Genomic DNA, 8438 nt, shown 5'->3' on the forward strand with positions numbered 1-8438 from the left:
TTTTTGTAAGCCACTGTGAACTGACTGAAGTTAAATATGAAAACTATTAGATACTGATTCAGTGATTCAAAAGTTCATTACTCGCCTCGAGGCTTAATGGTTGTAAGTGTGATGGGTTAGTGGATGAACTGTTCTAAGTCTTATACTATTGTTTAATGCTCTTAGGTTTCAATCACTGTTTAGCTACAGTCAGTCCGTGATGTCGAACTTCAAAGAAGGTTCGATTCGTGACAGTCTTCATAGTTGTTCTTCAATGTTAACGATTTAGTTCACTTTCAACTTCACATAAATCGTAATTTTCTACTGAAACGTTCAGAGTAGAGATTATACTGTTATTTAATTATTTGTATTTTATATAATTTATGGTATTATTACTATTTGTTAAAGTGATTTTTGACCAATGAAAAAAAGGAATCCTTTCTTAAAATAAAAATTGTCACACCTATTCTCATACTATTTACTGGGTGAAAGTGATGGATAATGGGTTACTTCAAATTTATAGCTTAGGAGATATAAAAGTAATATAAAGTTGTTCTTTGAAAATAAATTTTTCCCCCATTGATTTACTAAGTAACGTGAAAGTGGGCGGATTTCATGAGTTAAAAAACAGAATAAACGGTAAAATAACTTAAACATGATGAAATTCTTTTTGTTGAGTCGATGTGAAATGAACCACGTGAGTTTATGCATAGAAAAAATGTCTACTAACTATAATATGACCATAGAGATAGCTAATGTAATGCAACTTTTTGACTAAGTATAACTTCGCTCACTCGACTTTGAGCCACTCTTTCAATGTATGATCTAGTGCTACTATACAGTTGCCCAAATCAAACTAGGCGAAATGGGGGTTACGAAATTGCAACTCAGTGATTAATAGTCTAGCTTTTTTAGCTACTGGGTTACTGCGCCATCTGAAAAAAATGATAAGAGCTCATTCTTTTTCTCAGATGATAATTACTTGATTACTGGAGTAAAAGGCTTAAGCATAAAACAAATCCGATGTATTTTTGTTGAGAGGTTTTGTAAAGATTCTTTCGATTTTTAGTTGATTACCTGTTATGGTATGACATTAATTAGCATGCCATTGAAAACTAAAGAGCAGTAAACATTTATTTCATTTTGGTATGGAGGACGCCTCAGTGGCATTTACCCATCCATCTCTATTTTTCAGTAAATGATTTCTTGAATTATTAGTTCAGGATAAGAAAAACTATAATAATAATCAGTAGTAGAAATACATTTTCTTTACTCGCAGTATTAACTGTACTGACAAAAAAGAAAATAATCTTTTCATATATTTTAGGAAAGAATGATTCATTTAGTCATATGCTGCTCTTTTGCCGCTGTACATTTTTCGGTTTATTGTTATATTTTGTAACAAAAGGCAAGTCACTGGGGAAAAACCATTGTTAGAAAAATTGTATTCAACAATTAGGATTTATGGAGTTATCAATAATTTTCGACTAAACTATTGATTATTTCAGCTTAAGGATGAATTTTCCAAAATCAAAATGTTGAATTTGTTTAACTGATGTAACTCATTGCCAGATAATGACGATAATAGTAATAACGTTATTGGTGATAATCACTTTTTTACTTAAAACAGTTTTCCTTTGCTTATCTTCCTTTTCTTTCTCTAACTATATTACTTAGGTATATTTTTACGCCCGTTACCACCACATTATCTTCCAGCTTTAAGATTATTTCGGGGAACATTTCTTCTTATATTCTTTCTTTGTTTATTTGGTGTAAATACATATGGATGGCGTTCATCTGGTGTAAACAATGTCCTTATTTTTGAATTGGATCCAAGAACACATTTAGATCATTTTCAATTATTACAGGTGAGCAGTTTAAATATTAAGACATATATTAGTAATATTACTATTGTTGTTAGTTAAACGATTTTTGTAATGCATAAATATTATTTCTTTCTTCATGAGAATATCAAGATATTAGATTTTCATTTTCTACTGAGATCTCACCTAAATGTATATTTGTAGGCAGGAAATGAGTATATCATTTTGCTTGCACAGAATTTGAAGAGTTTAACATAAGTATCACAAAGAAGCAATGTTAGCTACTTAATCATTGAAAACATCACATGACTGACCAAATATTTTATTGCGGTTCAAAACTCCACATTATTTTGTATCCTAGATTGTTTATGAAGTTCCCGATGTCATGTTACTTTTGAAATATCGGGCTGAAATTAATTGCCTTCGATATTTCTAGTGTCCAAATATGTCATTTCAATATCACACTCAAGCGTAAATCTTCATTTAAATCAAACTAAAGCACTGTTGGGTAGTTGAGTGCAAGCATTTTGTTATAATTTCATAGCATTCTTTCTTACTTGATATCTATTTATGACCATACACTTGTGTACAAATATTGGTGTATTCCAAGGTAATAAAAACGGGGTTATCGATTTCTTCTTTGTCTTTTTTTAATGATTTCGTATCTGATAGTTGTAGTTTACCACCACATACCTTATAAAATCTGTCAAGAGACCTGTAAATAATTTAGAGGCTTTAGATAGAAAGATCTTTCATTGTACCTGGCTACTGTTCATCTGCTTCGTGAATGGGCAGATATACTGCATATCATTCGGATCAGTAATGTTTTGAAATGTGACCTATAAAACTAGAGCGAGTATCTGGTAAGCCTTTTATTTGCTATCATTCCATAGCTATGGCAGTGATATTATGTGGTACTGTCAAAAAATTGATTATGAAAGGTTAGATCAGGAATTACAACATTAAGTGTGAAAAACATTTGTTCCTTAAACTAGAGCTTCGGATTAGTATTAAAGCTTTAAGAATTTCGATTCGTTTTTACTAAGATATGTAGGCTTATTACCTTTATAACAAATCCAAAGAGTAAACACAATAATCAGTCGGTCACTTCAAACTGGTTTGTTAGAAAAACAAATACGCTGTTATATCCTGTGACAGTTTCTTTTTTTAAGAAAAAAAATTAATAGAGCTATGTATTAACCTATAGTTTTCACTGGTTTTACCGATCGATTTCAATTCGTGACAAAAACGGTCTGTTAAGCATTAATTTTATCTAAATAGTATTTTAAACATTTTGGTAAAATGTCTTCAAGGTACCTGGAAAGGTTTCACATTTCGGAAAATCATTGCTTATTAATAATGAACATCAAAAAAATTTTCTTTAAGATTAGAATGGTACTTTCCGAATTTTAATGGAAGTGGAGACTGCGATTAGGATTGTTTGCTTGAGCACCATAGATCCTCGCTCAGTGTCACCACATGACTGATATTATGAAACGTAACTTAGATTTTAACACATTGGTGAAAGACGCCACGCTTGTATTAATGATCAAAAAGCCTAGTTTGATCTTACATATGGGCAATGATAGTCACTGTTGAGCAGTTCCAAACGAGAACAAAACAGCTATCCAGTACTTCTTGGTTTTAAGATGATTTTGCAAGTGATATTAATCCGTAATGGAAACTAGTTCTTTTTCGTGAATAATGTTATAACATCGACATTTATAATTTGGCTAATTCATGTCGGTTGCTGATCAATAAACTTCACATCCTTTCAGGTAAATTAAGTCCCAGAAAATGTGTAGGAATATGCTATTTTTAGTGCGCGGATTATTTTACGAGTATTCTTTGCCACCCTAAAGTAGTAAATATTTAACTCATTTATTTCTGTAAACTCATCAGAAAAGCATCGATACTCTAACCTATTGATTTAAATTCATACTAATGGAAACTACTAATTGTCACTCAACAATGATGGCTTATGTTTGTGTGAACTGAGCGAAGTGTATATTTATATACGCAGGATAGTCGAGATTTCAGTACTCGATTAGTCAGTAACAACTTATATGTTTGAGTACCGAATGGTTTGAATGGCAGCAAAGTTTAGGTGACATATTCCACTCTAAGCACTATATCACCTGTTAACATTAACAAAATGCTTTTGTCCATAATATTTACCATAAAGTTTAAAGTTCACTTAAAACGTGTACCATGAAAAGCATTCGTTTAATATGATATGAAATTTATTGTTGGGTTTACAGCTTCATAACTGACACAGCTTGCTATTCACTAATATTTGAGCGGTTAAAACATGACATAAAAATCACTTTTTTGTGTTTTGTGTTAATTATTTTTTTGAATCACTGGTCAAAATTAATAGAACTGATTTACTAGTACTGACAATGAAATCATGCAAATCATGCATGAAGATTGTGCTTCAATATAAAAATTGAATTCAGCTTTTTTCTATTAATATCATTTTGAATAGGTTCTATTCAGTAATTGATTGTTAGCAATTTAATTGTAATAATGATCAACTAAAGATAACTGTCCATGGCTGCTAATCGCACCTTCTCAAAAAGAGCTAGTAATGATATTACTATCAAACTGTCTTCATTGAGGTATGAAGAGAGAAAGTTTCAACCATTAAGGTACTAGTTTTCAGTAATATTAGACAATGACTTATCAATTGAATTGTTAATAACAGGTCACTTGATCAGTTTTATCTAGCTTTAAAGTGGGAGTCACAAATTGATTGATGTTATTGGCTTTCACATATTTAATCCGTTTTGTAATAGGCGGTAAGAATAATTTCTTGTTAAACTAATGAATTGCCTGAGTTTTAAACCAGAAAGCCTTGAATTTAGCAGTTTTATGATTTCTATATTTTTATTTATTTAGAACATGTATTAGTTTTTGTAAAGCTTTATAGGCTTGCCATGGATTTCTCCGAGATTATTAAAAAGCCATTTTATTTAATACCATTTTATCAAATCATTCTACATGTACCCGATGTCATTTTCTGTATTTCTTAGTATAATATAAAAGTCCATTAATACTGTGACTTGATTGTATTTACAGAAAATGGTTTCAAATATTAGTTTGAAATAAAATGTAAGAATTTGAAAACTTGTATGATTCTGAACATTGTAATGAATTCGCACGATATCCATCAGTGTCAGTTAATCTCAGTACCTGGAAAATATGGTATTTTTTGTGTTTTTTTATCTATCTTTATCATACGTGTTCTACAACTATCTCCTCATATTTTGAGCGCTTTCACCACTAGGCAAGCAGTTTTCACGTTAACATTCAAACAAAATCACGTTCAAAAGAAAAGTTTATGATTATAGTTTTTTGAGCTTCTTCAACTAATGTCAGCCTTTATGTTACGTCTAATCACTTTTTAATAACATTACAATTTGGAATAAGGTCAAAGTCAATGCATGTCAACCTATACAGTCTATGCTTTCATACGCAGCTAGTCCTTTTTATTTTATTATTATGTGGCTGTTATCTTATGCTTTGTTTGTGATCGATTTTTAGACAAAAAATGTAATAACTATGTTACAAATATTTTTTTAAAATGGAATCTTATTCAAATTATTTATAGAGATTGAAAGCGTCAAAGTGCTCTTCTTTGGTAATATATATATATATATTCTCAGTTCATGGAGTCATAGATTGCTGAATCGAATCATATAGTGAGGTTTGAACTTCCTGATTGTAGTCTAAAAAACAGTGGTCTTATGTTATTGAAGAATCTGGTAAATATAGCTTCAAACCAGTGTTAGAGCACATTTGTTCGTTCTTTATTCCCAATCTGATCTTGAATTTTAGTAGCACCTTGCGTTTCTCATTATTCAGTTTCATTTGTCCCTGTCGAATTATATTTCAAATTTTTATTTCATTTTAAAGATCAAGTGTTTAGATTGACCAATTAAAATGTTATCGTCAGTTGCATTGGTTCTTCTAGAGATTATGATTATTCTCTTATTTTACCATGGTCTTAGAATGGCTTCTGATGTCACAAAATATTAGTGTCAATAAACACCTTATCTTCCATGTTCTCCATATTCTTAAAGTTGACAATCGTTTCTTTGATTCTTTGTAAAAATTATTATTTTGTTATTACCTGTAAGACTCTGACGCAACTTAGGTCCGATACTTAAAAACTTGATAATTTTTCATTCTTTTGTTAAATGGTACAATGTCTCTGTGTTTTATTATATTAGATACTAGTAAATGTTTTACTGTTTGCAAAGGTCCTGGGTTTGATTCTCATGAGCGTTGTCGTGGATGTTCACTGCTGTGCATTCCCATACTCGGACAAGATGGCCATCCAGTGCTTCCAGGTTTATAAGAAATTTTCAACAGTGGTCTAACCTTGATCGACGTATGATTTCAATGACATTTTTGATATGCTTGCTAAATGACATAACAGTGTTCTACTTTATGATAGACTACCGTACTTAAAATTTCCGAAGAACGCAGTTCAATTAATTGGTATAATCAAAAAGATTCTCTCCACTGAATTATCTATATTCTACTTAGAGACTTAATAGTCTTCTATGTTTGTTTCCGTTATAGCTTATTGTAAGAAACTAGCGATCACATTTATCTACATTATACATATATATGCTTTATTCACTCAAAAATACATATTTATTAAGCATTACCTCTATCTTTTGACGTACAATTGATTGTACGTCACAGTTGATTATCACATTAGTGAATAAAATTAAAGCACAACTAAATAAATGATCTATTTTGTTCACTTTTTTTTCTAGTTGAAATATTTTGTAACGGTAGATTTTTTCTTTAGACATTATTATATACTGATTTCAATGAATATCAAAATACAATAACAATACTTGTTTGCTTTAACAATATTCTATCGTAAATAATTTCTCACTAATTCAATCTGTAGAGTTACCATTTATATAGTTGTTAGTTCTGTTAGTAATGAATACATTTTAGTATTAAAGTAATATTAATTGTTAGGTGACATTTAATATATCATTAATATATGAGGATATTGAATGATATGAAAAATTAATTTGTTAATTTTACCAGACATCAAATTATTGATTTATTGATTGTTTTTTTCACCATGTGAATATTTTCATGATTCCACTTTTAAAATTGTGTCACTACAATGGAAATAATATTTCATATTGATAGCAAATGTAATTTGATATAGGGCTCGTTTTAATGAAAATACATGATACTAATTTATCTCTTACCATCTATATATATATAACAGTTGAAACCACGTGACTTGTGAGTTATATGACAAAAAGCGAATATATATTTTAAATACAGATAGCTTTAATATAGGATCATGAGGTTTGTATAGTGATTAAAAACTATTTTCTGTGTTGATATTTTTAAATATTCATAATTAATTTTAATGTATCTATGTTGTTTGAATATCGTTTTAGTATTATTAGAAATGTACTTATCATTTGTTTAAATAAAATCCTTAATTATTACTTTTAAAATGCACGTAGATTCATCCATTGAAACATGCAACAAAGTTAATTCTTGAGAAAATTGTCAAGTTCTCGAAATAAGTTTAATAGCGACAGTAGTTATTGTAGTAAATTCTTAAAGAATTACCATGTGGGTGAAGTAAAAGCTTTGTTTTACACTGAACTTCGTTGGTAAATTCAACAATCTGATGGTATATATTTTTATACTGAAACACAAGAATGATAATAATTTACACTGGTTGATCTTCACTAATTTTTTTGATCTTTACATTAAAAGATAAAAGAGTATATTAATCATTGTCTTTTACTTGGTAATGTATTCAATATTCTTTGGTTAATTTTCTACAGATATTATTCCTTCTAGAATTAAATTAGCAAAATGTTTACTTATTTTTAAGCATGTGATTTTACCGTGTTAACAAGGATACTGTTACGATTCCGAGAGGCCCTATGAACAAGTAAATGAGAAAAAGCATTGTACTTTGTGTTTCATGGGCAATAGTTGAAAGGGTCTCTCATAACAGATGCGTTTTTTGTCTTTGTGAAACTCTTACACTAATCTAAATACAATTGATCAACAAACGGTTCTAGTAATCTTTCACCAATATTTCATTAAGTTATGTTTTAAGCAGTTGAAGGGGCCTTTAAATGAAGTCATTTGTGTTTTTTCTTAATATTTACTGGTGTTTCCAATTCAGTTATTTTTGAAAGCAATTGTAATGAAAGTGAGTGTTATTATCTTGTTGTATGTGTGTAGACTTATTCATAAAACAGCAAGAAGGGTGCTGCGATTTCATGCTTCACAGAAGGTTAATTTAAACGATGGATTTATGTATTCAACTATTTATTATCGATTTTAGAATCTCATATTTTTATTACAGTGAGAGAGATACCATATTGTGTAAATTTTACGAATTCTCCAAGTCAGTTACAGATTGTCTTCACTCGACTATAACTCACAGTGCAAAAGTATTGCATTACAATCATTATCTTTATGCTTACTATTTGTCACCTCATTCACTAGAGGTTATACTTGATGCTTTAGGGTACGGAAATCAATATTGGCTATTCATGTTCACTTGATTTTCGTGATCATAAATTTAAAATTGTAAGTTATCCGTTCTCTGTTTCTATACAAGGA

The sequence above is a fragment of the Schistosoma mansoni genome, chromosome 1 (genome assembly GCF_000237925.1).
Source record: "Schistosoma mansoni strain Puerto Rico chromosome 1, complete genome".
Lineage (NCBI taxonomy): Eukaryota > Metazoa > Platyhelminthes > Trematoda > Strigeidida > Schistosomatidae > Schistosoma > Schistosoma mansoni.